Below are 8,270 nucleotides of genomic sequence, written 5' to 3'. Positions count from 1 at the left end.
AATGATGATCCTAATTCTCACCTTGATAAATTCATATCTCTTTCGAACTCCTACAAACAACCCGGGATAGGACAAGATATAGTCCGGCTATACTTGTTCCCCTATTCTCTCACTCATCATGCTCAAACCTGGTTTGAAGGATTGGAAAAAGATTCCATCACGTCATGGACGGAGATGGCTACTAAATTCCTAACCAAATATTTCCCTCCTTCTAAACAAACCAAGCTGAAGAATGACATCATTAACTTCATACAAAGTTATGATGAATCTCTTTACACTGCATGGGAGCGTTTCAAAACCCTGCTGAAGAAATGCCCTAATCACCAGTTAGAACGGTCAGCCCAAATCTGTACCTTCTACAATGGTCTTACGGTAAATCATAGGATGACGATCGATGCAGCAGCTCAAGGAAATCTGATAAACCAAAGCGCAGACGAAGCATGGGAATTACTCGAAAACATGACAATGCATCATCATGACTGGAACAGTGGTGAAACAACTTCATCATCTGCCCCACTCTCTGCACTTAACAATCAAACAGAGGCCATCAAATCCCTCACAGATAAGATGGAATCTCTTGCCAAGCAACTCGAAGAATTGAAGACGCAGCTGCAGCAGGTTAACCAAGCTCAGGCTTGTGTTAATTGTACCAACCCGCAGCCCACTGAAGAATATCAAGCAGAGATGTTTGCTATTTCCACCAGACGGATCACTTCCGATGATGAGTCTTCACCACCAGCCAATGATGTCGAGATGGGTGTCGAATCACAGTCTGTAGACGACTCAGAAATGGAAGAAGAGGATCCCAGCGAAGAAATAGAGGAAGAGGAGGAATCTGAGGAGGAAGAGGAAATGGAAGACGTAAAAGAAACTGTGACAATACCCGTTCCAAGCACTGAGCGTCATGAAGAAATAATGAGGCTTGAAACGGAAGATCACAGTTTAATCATTCACTTCAAGAAGAAGACCGATAAGGCTAAGGTTAAGGATATAGAAATTGATCATGTAAGTATCAAAGTGGAGAATCAGAATACTGAAGAAACCCGTTCATCAGACGCATCCTCAGAGGAACCAGATACCGATGATGACGAGGAAGAGCATCATGAAAACATTCTGAATAACTCACACTCTCCAACCGTACCAGATCAAGGGGAGCCGGACTCTTCTTCAGATCGAATTCCGGTTATATCCACACACGCAGACATGATAACCTTCATCAAAGATACCGATGAATTTGAAGACATTCTCGTAGCCATCCGGAAGTCAACCATTGACTTTTCGCTACGCTTAACAGAACGAATCATGGCTATCAGAGAGGAACACCACCTCTATCTCCAAAGAAAAGACAATGATGTTGAAATCCTAGAAGAACGCATTCAAGACTTTATCAATTCTCTTCACGATCATATCCATCACGAAGAAAGGCAACGAGAGCATAATTCAGTGGTTCGCACTATTCTCGAAACAAGATTATGTCGAGATCAGAAGATCATTTACTCTAGGGTTTATAACGCCTTAGCCGGATCTGTACTTCCGTTCTCACGAAACCAACGAGCACTACTGACTCTCATCCAGAAGCATATGGATCTCTCCACTGGACACCCGACTTATCATTCTGATTTACAAATGATCGAGGATATTCACAGTCTTTTCGCTCTTTTGGATAGAGATAATTTCGAAAGCACGCCAGACAGACTAGTGATTTACGTAACAATTGATCACCACGCTCATCTGATTATCAAAGAGTTACAAGACGCTGCAAATGGAGGAAGCAAGGCGAAACAATTCGTTCTCTTATATTGAACCAGATCGAGTCAACATTGCCACCTACGTTACGAAGCAGCTATCACGTATCTTCCAAGAATCCACGGATCCTAGTTTCACATTTAAAGCTGGATGTCGGGAGATATACTCAAAGACGGTGAAATTAATACTCGGATCAGGATTGCTCTTCACTTCTTTCCAGCTTCGTCTCTTAACTAATCTGTGCAAAGCTACTGACTCTTACTGCGGAGATCACCATTCCGAAGACTTCAAAATTCTAAAGATACAGTTTCTAACACTATTTGAAGACCTCCGAAATGAGCATCTCATCAGAGAAATCATCAACACCAGAACTGCTTCTATGATTGACATTGATGGGTCAACCAGTAGAGCTGTGGATCATATCCTCATCAGACTTCAAGACTTATCAAGAGCCGAAACTGCGCACTACTTATCTTTCAGAAGATCTTCAAGAGAAGTACCGGATCTCTTACAACTATTGGTCCGACAATTTCTTAGGATTTATCCACTAAGACTCACATTCCCTCGAGAAAACCAAGATCACAACCATCAGCGAGGAATGTTTACTTTTTGAAACATCACTACGGTCGAGCTAACGACCTTAAACAAAAGTGCTTCTCGAGAGGCAACCCGTGCAATAAAGTAGAGTAGAAGAATAAAGGATGACAAATGAGCCGATAAAGAAGCAAGGAAGCCAGCCGCATCTGCTAAATTTCTTTCTTTTCACTACTAGCTCAAGATTCAAACTATGCCACATCCTAGCTTATCACTAAGTGTGGGATAACACCCAATAAAACACTAGATAAATACTTCCAAATCTTCAACTAAAACTCCTAAGTGTGGGATACGCTAGGAACATTGAGGACAATGTTCGTCTAAGTGTGGGATGTTGGTATCTTTTTATGCTGTATTATAATAACCCATTACGAAGATTCCAAGTCCTTAAGCCAAATTTCAAAATTTTTGCAAAAGAAGCCCTTTTCGAAAGAGTATTTTTGAAAACCTAAAACGTTTGTCAATAAAAATTAAGGCTTAAGTAAGGTGGAATTCCTGTTAGATTGAAATCTCTAATAGAGCATTGCATGACTAAGGCATTATCGACCTAAATTGATTATGGTGAGGCACCCCAAATAAGACCAGCATTCATCCTTAATGCTTCACTATTTTCCGTTGAGAGTGCCGATGTCTGTGCTCAGAATCAGAACTTGCTTTAGATCTACATCTCCAAGCAGCGAAATGTGATCCGGCGGTAATCAAAATAGCTAGCCATTTGTCAAACATAAACCTTCCGCACCTCCACTACTTCTACTCCACTACCACATCCACATCACCTTTACTATCTCTCGAAAAATCTAGAAAATGAGATTCCTTCCGAAAACCCGATGTTATAAACCTCTCAAGTATCATGGCAAAGGTCTTGAAAAAGTTTAACGGCAAAAAGTTTCTCGAGATGAAGTCTCAAAAAAAAAAGAAAAAAAAGGAGCAGAACTTAAATAAGAGAAATGCCGAAGAGAACTCGACCGAAAATGCTTATCAAATGAAGAAAAGTTCAAAAGTGCTTCTCAAAATACTTTAGCACTCCTATCTATCCGAATAAAAGTCTGTATAAAGACTACATTACCCTTTTTCTCACCCCTCAAAAACAACTTCACTACCACTCCAAAATTCCTTTTCCATCATTGACAAATGACCTGTAAAGCTGAGATTACTACCGTTCTCGCATTAGCAGCAAGGATTTGAGTGTTTATCAAGCCTATGATGATGGGTGCAGCATGACTGGCTATGAGTGTATTCATTTCTTAGATCTATAGGGAACCTTAAACACTTAAGTGATTTGAGTGACCCGTGAAAGCTAGCCTATGTCATGTAACCTCCTCACATGCTTGCAGAGATAATTTCAATCCTAACATAGGGTGTGTTTGGCGCAAGAGCTTATGGGAGCTTATGAAAGATTATGGGAGCTTGAGCTTATGATTTTAATAAGTATCAAGTAATAAGCTTTGTTTGGTAGACATAAAAAGTAGAGCTTATGAAAATCATAAGCTCTAGAAAAAGAAGCTATTTTTAGAAGCTTATGAAAAAAAGTAGAGCTTATGAACTGAAAAATAAGCTGCAGCTAGTTTACCAAATACTTATAAAAAATAATAAGCTCCAGCTCCAGCCCATAAGCTCCAGCTCCAACTATAAGCTCCAGCTCCAGCTAGTTTCATCCAAACACACCCATAGATGACTCACCTTATCTTTTGTTTTTATAATAAAAGCAAACCGCTTAGGCTATTAGAAAAGAAACACCGAAAAGATTCTTAAGAATGAGAGTTTGCTTGAGGACAAGCAAAGTCTAAGTGTGGGATATTTGATATCGGCTAAAAAGTCACGTTTTCACCCCGGTATTGAGGCCCAAAAACAAGAAAGATTCGAACTTTGTCGGAAAAATACCCACTTCATTGATTAGAATTGAAGAACAAGTAATTACGAAGGCGGTGCAAAAAGAATCAAGAGAATCGGAGCTAAAACGAAGATTTTAGAGCGAAAACGGTGAAAGACAAGAAATCAAGTTACGATCCAGGAAATCAACGCTGACCAGCATCAGAACCGGCCTACCATACGGACTGCCATATGACCTTCCTGTATGGGGTACGGCCTACCACACGGCTCTAACGACCCTTCCTAATTCATCTGGAATACATTACAATTGATTACATCGCGAGGTACTTGACCCCTATATGATACATTTTACCAACATTGCATTTGTTTTTAAAAGACAAACTTTCATTACATCGAAAGTTGACGGCATGCATACCCTTTCATAATATATCCAACTATAATTGACTTAATAATAATCTTGATGAACTCAACGACTCGAATGCAACGTCTTTTGAAATATTTCATGAATGACTCCAAGTAATATCTCTAAAATGAGCAAATACACAGTGGAAGATTTCTTTCATACCTGAGAATAAACATGCTTTAAAGTGTCAACCAAAAGGTTGGTGAGTTCATTAGTTTAACATAAATAATCATTTCCATCATTTTAATAGACCACAAGATTTTCATTTCTCATAAATATACGTCCCATGCATAGAGACAAAAATAATCATTCATATGGTGAATACCTGGTAACCGACATTAACAAGATGCATATAAGAATATCCCTTATCATTCCGGGAAATCCTTCGGACATGATAAAAACAACATCGAAGTACTAAAGCATCCGGTACTTTGGATGGGGTTTGTTAGGCCCAATTGATCTATCTTTAGGATTCGCGTAAATTAGTAGATCGGTTTACTAATTCTTAGGTTACCAAGCAAAAGGGGCATATTCGGCTTCGATCATTCACCCATATAATGTAGTTTCATATTACTTGTGTCTATTTCGTAAAACATTTATAAAAATTGCGCATTTATTCTCAGCCCAAAAATATAAAGGGTAAAAAGGCAAATAAAACTCACCTAATGTATTTTGTAGTAAAAATACATATGACTATATTGAACAATGCAGGGTTGAACTCGAATTCACGAACCTATATCATTTGTGTATTTATTAATATACATAGTTGTAATCAAATAGATATATATATATATAGTTCTATTAGTTATATACTTTTTATATTAATAATATATATATGTTTCATATATTCATTTTGTATATGAAAATATAAATCTTATTATGTTATATATATATATATATATATATATATATATATATATATATATATATATATATATATATATATATATATATATATATATATATATATATATATATATATATATATATATATATATATATATATATATGTATATATATATATCGTTTGCTTGTTAAAATATAGTAATTATAATAATACTAAGATATTATTTGTAATGGTAAAAATGATAATAATGATAACACCTAATGTTACTAATAAAATATTAAAGTTAATAATTTTTGTTAATATTAATATTGATGATAGTTTTTGATTATAAATCTCATAATAATAATATTAGTAGTTTTGGGTAAAAATGAATAATTTAGTAATAATGGTAATTAAAATAATAATTTTTGACATTAGTACATAATTCTTAATAATAATAATTATAACAATTTTATTATTAATGGTAATCTTAATAATAATAATTATGTTAATAATAATAATGATAATAAATCTACAATGATAGTAATACTAATATTAATCCTAATAATAATAGTTTGTATTATTTTCATAATAACAATTATAATAATAGACCTAATCATAATAATACTTATATTGATATTAATAATACTAATAATTATGAATAATACTTAATGATTTTTCATAATAGCAAAATGATAATAATAATCATAATGTTACTAATACCTAATAATAATAGTAATTGATAATTACATACTTTTATTAATAACATTAATATCAATAATAATTTTAATATTAATATTAATAACAATAACAATAATAATCATAACACTAGTAACAATAATAATAATATTTAGTAGTAATTATCATACTAATAATAATAAGTATAAATTAATAGTAATACTAATAACAATAATAATAATAATAATAATAATAATAATAATAATAATAATAATAATAATAATAATAATAATAATAATAATAATAATAATAATAATAATAATAATAATAATAATAATAATAATAATAATAATAATAAACTAGCTCAAAAATCTCTTCCAAAAAGAAAACGCACAAAGTCGGGTTCGAACCCAAGACCTCTCGATCACCTTGCCAACACCCAAGACCACTCGACTGACTTCTGTTTTTCTGATTTAATAATAATAATTAATAATAATAATAATAATAATAATAATAATAATAATAATAATAATAATAATAATAATAATAATAATAATAATAAACTACCTCAAAAATCTCTTCCAAAAAGAAAACGCACCAAGTTGGGTTCGAACCCAAGACCTCTCGATCACCTTGCCAACACCCAAGACCACTCGACCGACTTCTGTTTTTCTGATTTAGACACCCCCGTATTATATATAATCTGATTATTATCTCGTTCCTATTTCCCTCTTCATCTTCTTCAATGAATCGAATCCACAAAACTCTTTTGATAAACATAACAGCAATTACTTTGTTTGAATCATGAGGTTATATGGACTTTGAAGCAACTAATAATTATTATTAATTGGATTAATAAAAAAATAAAAGAAACAAAAAAAAACTGCAGCAACCGTCGCTGTTATAGTTTAAAAAAAAATTTTGATTTTTCAAATGGCTACGATTTAGATAAAGTTTATAACACGAATTTGTTTGTAAATTGTTTATAGAAACTAATGAGATCGTCAGTTTAACTTGAAACATTCATATGAATTCGAATTTGATCAAGGATCATACGTTTCACTTTTTGACACAAAAGTTTGACTCGTCAATTGAAACTCGATAGAGGGAATTGAGACTTGAGATCTCTCAGATAGTTTAAGTGTAAGATTCCTATCCTAAATGCATTAATACATTTTGGAGTTTGGTTCAAATTCGAGATATGATGAAAAAGTGAAGAACAGAGGTTTATATTTTCTTTTACTTGGTTTTTCTTTGTTTTTCAATCTAATTGCAGGCTGTCAATTATATTGATTGATTAAGGACATGTATTACAGTTAATTTGATTCTAACTAGTTAATGAAATCGACCTTTATCAAATACAGACAGAAAGGACGAATTATTTTCTTCAATCAGGAACAAGGTAAATAAAAAACAGCATAAATATATTACAGGTTCGTACCAATTAACTGTTATTAATTTCAACTAAATTTTGTTTTGTTCCCATGTATGAATCGAAAAAATTAAAAAGCAGGTGAAGAGATATAACAGTTTTTGTACATATACATGACTTTTTGTTTATATTTAATTAATGATTATTATTAATAAATAGGTTAATAATAGTAACTTTGATAATATTATTGTATATAACTAAAATACTAATAATTAATAATACTATGAAAATTAATGATTTTTTTTATAATAAGTGTGATAATAATTAATACTAGTGATAATTATAATAATGATTTCTAATAATAACATATCAAATTACATGTATCAAACCTGATATTAATATGAATGATTAATGATTATATTAATAATGAAAGTAATAATAATATTTATATAACAACTATATTTTTAACTTGTTATTAAATTTAACTTATTACATATTATTAATTATGTAATACTTATATATTAAGTAATAACATATTTGAATATTTATGTATTTTGTATATATTACAATATACATATAATGTACAGATTCCATATATATTTATATAGATTTATTTTAATAACAACATTATTATCTTGTATATTATTTTACATATCTGATTATAATGTTTCAATTCTATATACTCATATTTATATTTGTTTATTTATTTAAATACATATTTATTTACATCCAGTGGTTTGTGAATTGTCGGAAGCGGTCGAAAGGTAATTGCATATATGTACATAGTTCCAAAATTTTCGAGACTCAATATTACAGACTTT

General features: G+C 32.1%; 1 non-coding gene across 1 annotated transcript; it reads right to left on the bottom strand.

Annotated features, from left to right (window-relative positions):
• Window positions 1-222: 222 nt before the first annotated feature.
• On the bottom strand, window positions 223-329 carry LOC139869748 (small nucleolar RNA R71). Its single transcript, XR_011766329.1, has one exon. It is a non-coding gene; the product is annotated as a small nucleolar RNA R71 (small nucleolar RNA).
• Window positions 330-8,270: the final 7,941 nt, after the last annotated feature.

Source organism: Rutidosis leptorrhynchoides, chromosome 9 (assembly GCF_046630445.1).
Source record: "Rutidosis leptorrhynchoides isolate AG116_Rl617_1_P2 chromosome 9, CSIRO_AGI_Rlap_v1, whole genome shotgun sequence".
Taxonomy (NCBI): Eukaryota; Viridiplantae; Streptophyta; class Magnoliopsida; order Asterales; family Asteraceae; genus Rutidosis; species Rutidosis leptorrhynchoides.
Note: the sequence above shows the minus strand (reverse complement) of the source record. Positions and strands in the feature narration are given on the sequence as shown.